General features: G+C 48.8%; 1 protein-coding gene across 3 annotated transcripts in view; it reads left to right on the top strand.

Annotated features, from left to right (window-relative positions):
• Positions 1 to 284: 284 nt before the first annotated feature.
• The window catches only part of AGPAT4 (1-acylglycerol-3-phosphate O-acyltransferase 4), a 111,627-nt gene continuing 103,813 nt past the window's right edge, over positions 285 to 8,098 (top strand). The window contains exon 1 of one of the 3 annotated variants that reach the window (XM_047733624.1): positions 285 to 426. The gene's annotated coding sequence lies outside the window, so the exon portion shown is untranslated. Of the gene's footprint in view, positions 547 to 7,816; positions 7,842 to 8,098 lie in introns of those variants that run through there. The other 2 variants (XM_047733623.1, XM_047733625.1) reach the window with 2 other exon arrangements.

The following is an 8,098-nucleotide window of genomic DNA, read 5'->3' as shown; positions in this document are numbered from 1 at the left end:
TGGGATGCAACAGGATTTGGGGAGCCGCGGGCAGGAAGAGAAAGGGCCGCCTAGCGGGCTTTGTTTCTGGTTCGGGCAGGTTCCCGAGCCACAGATTTCAAACGCGGAGCCAACCGGAGCACTTCCTCGCACTAATTGGAAGGGGAAGGGAGTGACTCATGTTACACCAGCCCGTATCTTCCCTCCCCTTAACTGCTAAATTGTAGCTTTAAAAGGAAGTGACATGGGGTGGGGAGAGACGTCAGCTGAGGACCACTTTTTTTTTTTCCCCCTGAAGGGTCCACCCCATGGGTGGAGTCTCGGTTTTTCTTTCCAGTGTTGGCTGACTTGCAGCTCCTATAAACTAGTGGCAATTTCTGCACCCCAGCCTGCTCCCTTTCAGTTTCTGATCTCTAAGCCCATGTGCCAGGGGCCGCCAGAAAGGAGGTATGTGCTGTTCGTGCTGTTCCCAGGCGACTTCACCTCTGGGCGTGGCGGATGTCTGTGTCTCTTTCTCTATCCCTGCTCTCCTCTCCTCGGCTGGACCTCACTAAACCTCTGGAAGGGGTAGGTACAGAAGGAAGTGAGGCGACCGTGGGGACGTGGAGGGCGCAGAGCCCGAAAGGCAGAGGGGTTCGCGCCCTTCCTTTGTGCTCCGCGGGGCGAGCGTGCCTTTCCATGTTGTGATTTCGAGCCGCTGTTCTGGGCTGAGTCCCCCCCAACCCCTGCGGCCCCCTCCCCTTGGGGGAGAGCGTTTTCTCTGCCATAGATGAAGCCGGGGAGAAAGGTTCCTGTTACAGATGGGTCTCCTGTGTCATGCAACACGTTCTTCCGTCCCTGGCGTTTCTATGGCAACCACAAAAATAATACTACACAAAAGGCAGCCCCGATATAAATTGATTTATTTGTATTTCGGTGCGAGCCTGCTGCGGATTGCCGGGCTTGCTGAAACCCAGCGTGGCTGTGTGGCTACCCCTCGTCACTTTCATTTTGGTTTTTCCCTATGGCAGGAGGGCTGGGGGAGGGGTGTTGTCAAGGAAACGGGCATTTGTAATTACCTCTTTATTTACTTAATTTCTGGCCTCTGAATTTCTCCATCCTCTCTAGGACTTAGAGAAGGAATGATTTGGTGTTTGCGCGAGTCCTCAATTCTGGTCTGTTTTAGAAAACCAGGACAGTTCTCTAGATGCGATTTCAATGCTGTAACCAGACTAAGCCGGGCGGAGCATTCACCTAAGAGCTGAGATCCTTGAAAAAAGTTTCAGAGGATGTCTGGCCGTCGGCACTGATAGACGCATGGTTATCTGCTTCACAGGTTTGCCTCGTGGTCTAAATATTCAAGAGGGTTCTTTGCTCTAGCAGTCACTTACTGGGCACAAAAATCTAAGTTCAACAAGTATGAGTGAGTAACAAAAGGTAACCAACAGCAGGATTCTCAGTGGCTTGCGTGTCGTGCTCAGATAAGGTCCCCTATGCGATCAGCTCTCATGAAGGTGAGGGTCTGTAGACCTTCTCTTTTTCAAAATTAGGAAAGCATTAACCCAGCTGTGATTATTCCTCAAGTGTCTGCAGTTAGGAAAGAGTATCCTGAGGTGGGCAGGGACAACAGGAACAAGTCAAAGTCCTAAGTTAAAAGTACCGAATCTTACTTTCCTCTGTGGGGAGAGAAAGAATTGGTTTTCAGGAAAAATATACAGCATGAGAGAAGAGAACCATCTACCCAGGAAGGAGCAAAGTGAAACAGAATTGGAATCAGTGACACATCTGCTAGAAAGACACACTCCAAACGGGCCTGTTAACAGGTTGGAGACAAACCGAGGCTTTTATTCAGTGTATCTGAGGAAATATTTAATAATGGACACCATTGCCCTGATTCGGGCTCCTGAGTTACAAATTAGCCTTTATGAGACAGATCGATAGTCATCTCATCCTCGATTCTTAAAATTATCTCTAATTTTGAAAAAAGATTTGTGAAGGTCGCTCAGCCCTCGTAGCGCCTTCCTGCTACTGGAGCCAAAAGCATTACTTAGAAACCTCAGAGTGACCCCTCAGCATGGAAACAGGAAGAAGGGGTGGTTTTAATGAGGTTCTGGGCAGAGATCCTTACCTAAACATGCTATTATCTAGGACTTACCGAACTTACTACAGTGCAAGAGATCTCAAGTATTACAGATACAAAGCTTATCTGAAGACGGGCACTGCCCAGCATGGCATGAGACTAACTGGAACCAAACAGAGTTAAAGCCCAGAGAACTAGTTAAAGGAGATAAAGTGTAGAGAAGGGTCCTTAAAAAGCATATGACCCTCGCTTTGAAAACGCGTTGCCAGTACACATGGCATTGTCGGCTTTCATGAACTGTAGGCTTCCGATGTTTGCAAAGAGCTCGGAAAGCAGTCTTGCTAACTTACTGTTTTTCGAGCTTGAAAAGGGTCCTCGAGGATGTAGATTTACCCCACAGAGCAGATGGCCAGTGTGTAGGTCAAAGTGTGTGATGGAGTTTCCAGACCTAGCATTTCACAACAAAAAAGACTTATGGAATGGAGTTCAAAGGGCAAGACTCGTTTGGAAGTGCAGCTAGAAATAAATAAATAAATGCTGTCCTGTCACTGGACCCTGAGCAGAGGTTAAGAACATAATCGGCAGCCTTGACGTGGGGAAGGTCAATGGAGCTAGAGACACAAGGCAAATTCAGGGTCCCAGCAAGGAGGCTAAGTAGATGTGACGCCAAAGAAGGGACTTGTGAAGTTGGAGTCAGTTGTCATGGGGCTGGACCTCACTGTCTGCAAGGCTCTGGATTGGGTCCCCAAGTTAAAGAGCCACCAAACCGGGGTGATGACAGGTGCTGGAGAGCAGGAGGCCAGGCAGGAGGGAGACGGGAGAGCAGACGCGGTGGGTCTGAGAAGAACATGACCAGGATGAGGGCGTAACTGTTGGGAGGAGAGGAGATGGACAAGTCGAAAGGGAGAAGGCAGAGTTGTCCCAGCTAACGGGGGGTTGAGATATGGAGCATGGTTCTCCGCTCTTGTCTGAAGTGGGAAGAAATGTGTCTTTAGTGTGGAAATAGGGCCGGTGTACTCGGTGCTGGTGAATATAGATTCAGGGACAGAATTTTGTTTAAACAAGAAGAAGAAAGAAGTTGTGAGTAGGTGGTAGAATCCTACCTGATCCAGTCATCTTTGAGGTGAAGGCCAGACTTCTGATTTAAATCAGACCTTAAATAAGTAAGAAATCCAGGAGTGGGAACCCCACCTGCCCCTACAGCATCATCCTGATGATACCTACCATCGCCATCACTTTGAATTACGGCTGCTCAGATGAACATGCGGCCAGTTTACGACATTTTGTGCAATCTGCTCTATTCTCAAAAGGAGGTCTAACTGTGAAGACTGCAGTCAGAGTTCTAAATGGGTTTTGAGGCCTATTGAGACCTTTTGAGACCTATGTGATCAAGCCTGGCTTAATAATCACCCAACACCACCCAGAGCCTGGGCAACTCTAATTCTATGGTCTTTGTCCAAGACAGAATCCGTTTGGAAAGCAAGTGTTAGGACTTTGATATTTGGCTTCCTGGTATGGACCAGGGACAGCCATAGCCAAGGCTGTGGAAAGCAAGCTCACATCAGGAACTCATTATTTTAACAACATTCATTGTATCTTGTAGTCTTTTAACAGTATTCATTGTATCATTGTATCGCTGTGTTCTTGTATCTGCCAAGGGCCATGGACACAACTACGAGCAAAACTGGGATACAGAGTAAATAACTACAGCTTTCAAATGCCTTTTTAGGGAGATGCTTCTAACGATGGAGTAAGGAGAAAGATTGTAAAAGCAATTTTTAGTGAACATTATCATGGAATGATCTATCTAACCTGTCTCCTCTATTTTCCAAGATGTACTCTTGCCCCACCAAAGATTTTCTACCTGTTTTCAATTTTGTCTTCACTTTGTTATTCCAGTCTGGTTTGTTCTAATTGTCCTGTGATCCTAAATCCTACTTTCCGGTCACCCTTCATTCATTCATATATATACGCGCTTACATCATCCATCCCTTAATTCATTCACTTAACAAATGATATTGACTATCATGTGTCAGGCACTATAAATTACGGATATAGCAATAAATAGGAAACCAGTTCTTTCCTAAAGAAGCTGAGGAACGAACAGGGAGACAAATGTGGAAACAGTCCCTCAAACCGGGGACGGTTATTTTTGAGAGAGGCATTTTTGGCTAATGGCCCTGCATGCTTCTTTCATTGAACAATTTTATATATAGATTGTACTGGGTGGAGAAGGAAAGAGTGGTTAGTTGTTTGACCATTGTCCATCTTATGACTTTCTTGTATCTTTCGCACTGGTTGAGTTTATGGCTGATGTCAGGAAATGTTTGTCGATTAATGAGAGGTGGGATTTCTGGCCTTGGCGCTATAGAGGAGTAGAGTCCAGAAGACTTACCCATTGTCTTTCTGGAAACATAACTTGAGCCTTAATCTCTCAAAGTTCCCTCATAGTGACTTACTTATCAACTTCCATGGGACTATAGCTCCCTCCAGATGGACTTCAAGTGCAGCCTTTTTAAAAGAGAAACTCCCACCGTCCTCAAAATTACACGCCCATGGGTTTGCTAGACAGCCTCTTGTCATTTAGAGCTAGATTTCTCATAGTGCATTGCAAGTCCCTGTGTCCTTATGACAAAGCCAAGTAGGTTTTAACACCTCAAATCGAAATAGCCAAAATAAAGAATGTTAAAACCTTGTTGGAGTACTTATCCTTTTCATATTTCCTGATGTCATGACGCTCTGCTCTCATTTGATTTCTGCCTTCAGCATGGAAATCATATGGACAACATACCCAAGTTCACCCCTGCTGCTTGTCTGAGCTTCAGAGAAAACATTTAGCAAGTCCCTCTTCTTGTTCAGTAGTTTGATCTCTGATGAGGTCAGCTTCTCCCCCCAGCATGAAGCCGTTCCAGATAACTCTGGCTGGCACACATCTCTCCCTTTTGAATTTGGGTTATACCGAGCCGCTTTACCATGGGTATTTCTATGTTGGCTCCTCCAGGAAAAGAGGTACATTTTGGGCTTCATAGGAGTCTGAAGCTGGTCCCTGAAATTCCTGCAGAAGATTAGTCCTTGGGCTGGGGGGATGGCAGGTCACCTGCAGAAGCCATTGGGAGATGCTCAGGGGAACACAGCCAACCTGTAGGTCCTCTGAGAATGGTAACAGCCCTCTTTAATGAGGACTTCTGTGTGCTTGTCTAGTCCAGAGACCTCCCGTCTCAATTTGCGTTAGCCTCATAACAAATCAAGCAGGTAGAACTATTACCACTTTCATTTTATGGATGCAGAAAGTAAGGATTAGTGAGTTATTCACCTGTTTCCTACTAAGGAACAGAGGTGAGATTTGTTTTGTTTTGTTTTGTTTTTTTTTTTTAAGATTTTATTTATTTATTTGACAGACAGAGATCACAACTAGGCAGAGAGGAAGCAGAGAGAGAGGAGGAAGCAGGCTCCCTGCTGAGCAGAGAGCCTGATGTGGGACTCGATCCTAGGACCCTGGGATCATGACCTGAGCTGAAGGCAGAGGCTTTAACCCACTGAGCCACCCAGGCGCCCCCAGAGGTGAGATTTGAACCAAGACTGTCCAGCGGTGTACCATTGCCCCCTCCATACTGTTGGTGCTGTATTCGTCCATCTGTGCCCAGGGCCAGCATGGTGCCGCGGACTGAGCAGACATGCAGCAATCATTCCTGATGTCCTGATCCTGATCCTGATCGGATCTCTACCATGCAGACCTTCTCCTGTATCCCTTTCATCCTAGTGTTTGGAAGCTGCAGAAAGACTGGAAGAGACAGTAGTGGTTTGAACTTGGGGAACAGCTGGGAGCAGAACCTGGAAGACCAGCTGCTGTGGTTTTTCAGGGAACTTGGTTGTTCCGGTTTAGCCAGAGAGGTGGTCTGGTGGGGAAGGGCAAGGGCCCTGTGGTTCAGAGCTGAATGACAGTGCAGGACATAACATCAAATTAAGTATGAACTGTTCTCAGAATGAGTTGTTTTTAAGATTCATCTGTTTGTTTGCCAGAGAGAGAGCAAGAGTGGGAGGGGCAGAGGGAGAGGGAGAGAGAATCTTAAGCCCACTTTGCACTGAGCGAGGTGCGGGGCTTGATCTCATGATCCTGAGATCATGTCCTGAGTCAAAACCAAGAGTCAGATGCTTAACCAACGGGGCCGACCAGGTGCCCCTCAAAACTAATTTTTAACCAGGGACTGAACCCTGCTGAGCACTTGCTCTGGAGGACACCTGTGCTGGCGGCTTGAATGGCTCTGACGGCCGTGAGTGGAGAGGCAGACTTTCTTTTCTGTTGTTGCTTGTCCACAAATCTAACCTCGCCTGTAAAGGCAGAGTTTGATCTGGAAAGAGACTGCCTGTGCTTCTCTCGGGCAAACTGTGAACCAAGCACCGGCGAAATGAATGGACTGGGAGCAAAATTTGGTCTTTACCCCATCTCCACCGGCCCCCTCATGAGCTGTGACCTCCCTGTGGGCAAGGATTAACCCGGGCTGATGAAATTTTCGAGAGCCTGTCCATCCCAGGTGCTTCTTCCCACGATGCCTTGGCCATCACACACCATCAGTGCCATCTGCGCCTTCCTCCTGGGCCCAGCTCTGGGCCCCTTTTTTCTCTCTTCTGCTCTCCGAGGAAGGGTGGGTTGCACGGACCTAAGGTGGTGAGTGGCTTCCTTCCACAGACGGGCACCACCCTTTGTGCCTATCTCCCAACCTCTGGCCTCTGTTTTCACGACATTCGTCCCCCATCCCATCACCGTCCTTCATGAAACGTCACTGCAGCCGCTATGACCTTAAATGGCAGTTTGCTCTTTCCGGTTCGATCCTAAGGACTGCCTGGGTGCTTATTGGAGGCGGGGGCTTCCTAACTGCACTGTTACTAGCACGGAACGGAGTACCTGGCACAGAACGGGTGTTGTAGCCTCTGGAAAGATGGGACAGGGAGCCAGGGGTCAGATTTGCCTCATCTGAGCCCCACCCCCACCCCGGCCAGGTCCTCCCAGGCGGACATTCCTTAGGACACATTCTTGATCTGGGCGCTGTTGACATTTGGGGCCAAGTAATGCTTTGTTGTGGGGCCATGCTGGGCCCTGCAGGATGTTTGCCCATATCTCCGAGTCTGTCAGTGGAAACCGCCCCCCCAACCCCTCACCCAGGAGTGACAGCCAGAAGCATTCCAGACATTGCCAGACGTCCCCTGGTGGGGCAGATCACCTGCTCTTGAGAACTTCAGGGAACTCCGGACATCTGACCCTTTAGAAACCCGGTCAGCGGGCTCTAGGGTCCAAGCAAGCCCATCTCTCAGGACTGACTTGCACTCACCAGGTTGACAAGGACCGCCTCCACCAAAGGGGCAATTTGTTCATTTAAACTGACAGCTAAGAATTGAAAAATTATAAGAAAATTAATGAGGGGCAGACCTGTAACCATGAAGTACTCCAATATGGCCCAGTCCACGGCCTTCTGCTCCTGTGGCCCCAGCCCCTCTCAGCCCCTCTCAGCTGGGCCTCAACTCCCCAGTGGGCAGGACAACCCCCTGGGCGGGGTTGATTAACATATCTCCAGAAAGAATTATGAGAGCACTTCCCTTAACCGGCTTCAGGTCTGTCTGCCACGATTTCCTGATTCATTCGTTTCTGGGCCAACCAGGGAGCTCCACACCCCAGTCTCACTGGTTATTTATTTGCCTCTTAACACCCTTCCCTCCCAACTGTGAAGGCATTTCAAGTGTCCCCCTCCTTCTCACTTAGGCCAGAGGGCCCTTTCCCGGCGTGTCCTGGAACCGGCCCCTGCTTCAGGTAAGGCCCTGGCTCCCCGGCCCAGTGCCTGGAAACGCTGGGCCCCTGTCCCTTCCTTTGTCACTCTATCAGATCCCAAAAGATGGGCTTGGGGAGGGAGGGTGGTCACGGCGCAGGTGAGTCTGCTGTTCCAGACTTACGTGCAACTCCAGAGCCCTTTAGGGCACTTCTTACTGAACCCTTGTATCCAGCCTTCCATGGGCCAAGCGCTGTGGGTACAAACATCAACCAGACAGGAGGGCTGCCTACACGATAAG

Source organism: Lutra lutra, chromosome 6 (genome assembly GCF_902655055.1).
Source record: "Lutra lutra chromosome 6, mLutLut1.2, whole genome shotgun sequence".
Lineage (NCBI taxonomy): Eukaryota > Metazoa > Chordata > Mammalia > Carnivora > Mustelidae > Lutra > Lutra lutra.
This window is presented reverse-complemented; position numbering and strand designations above follow the sequence as displayed.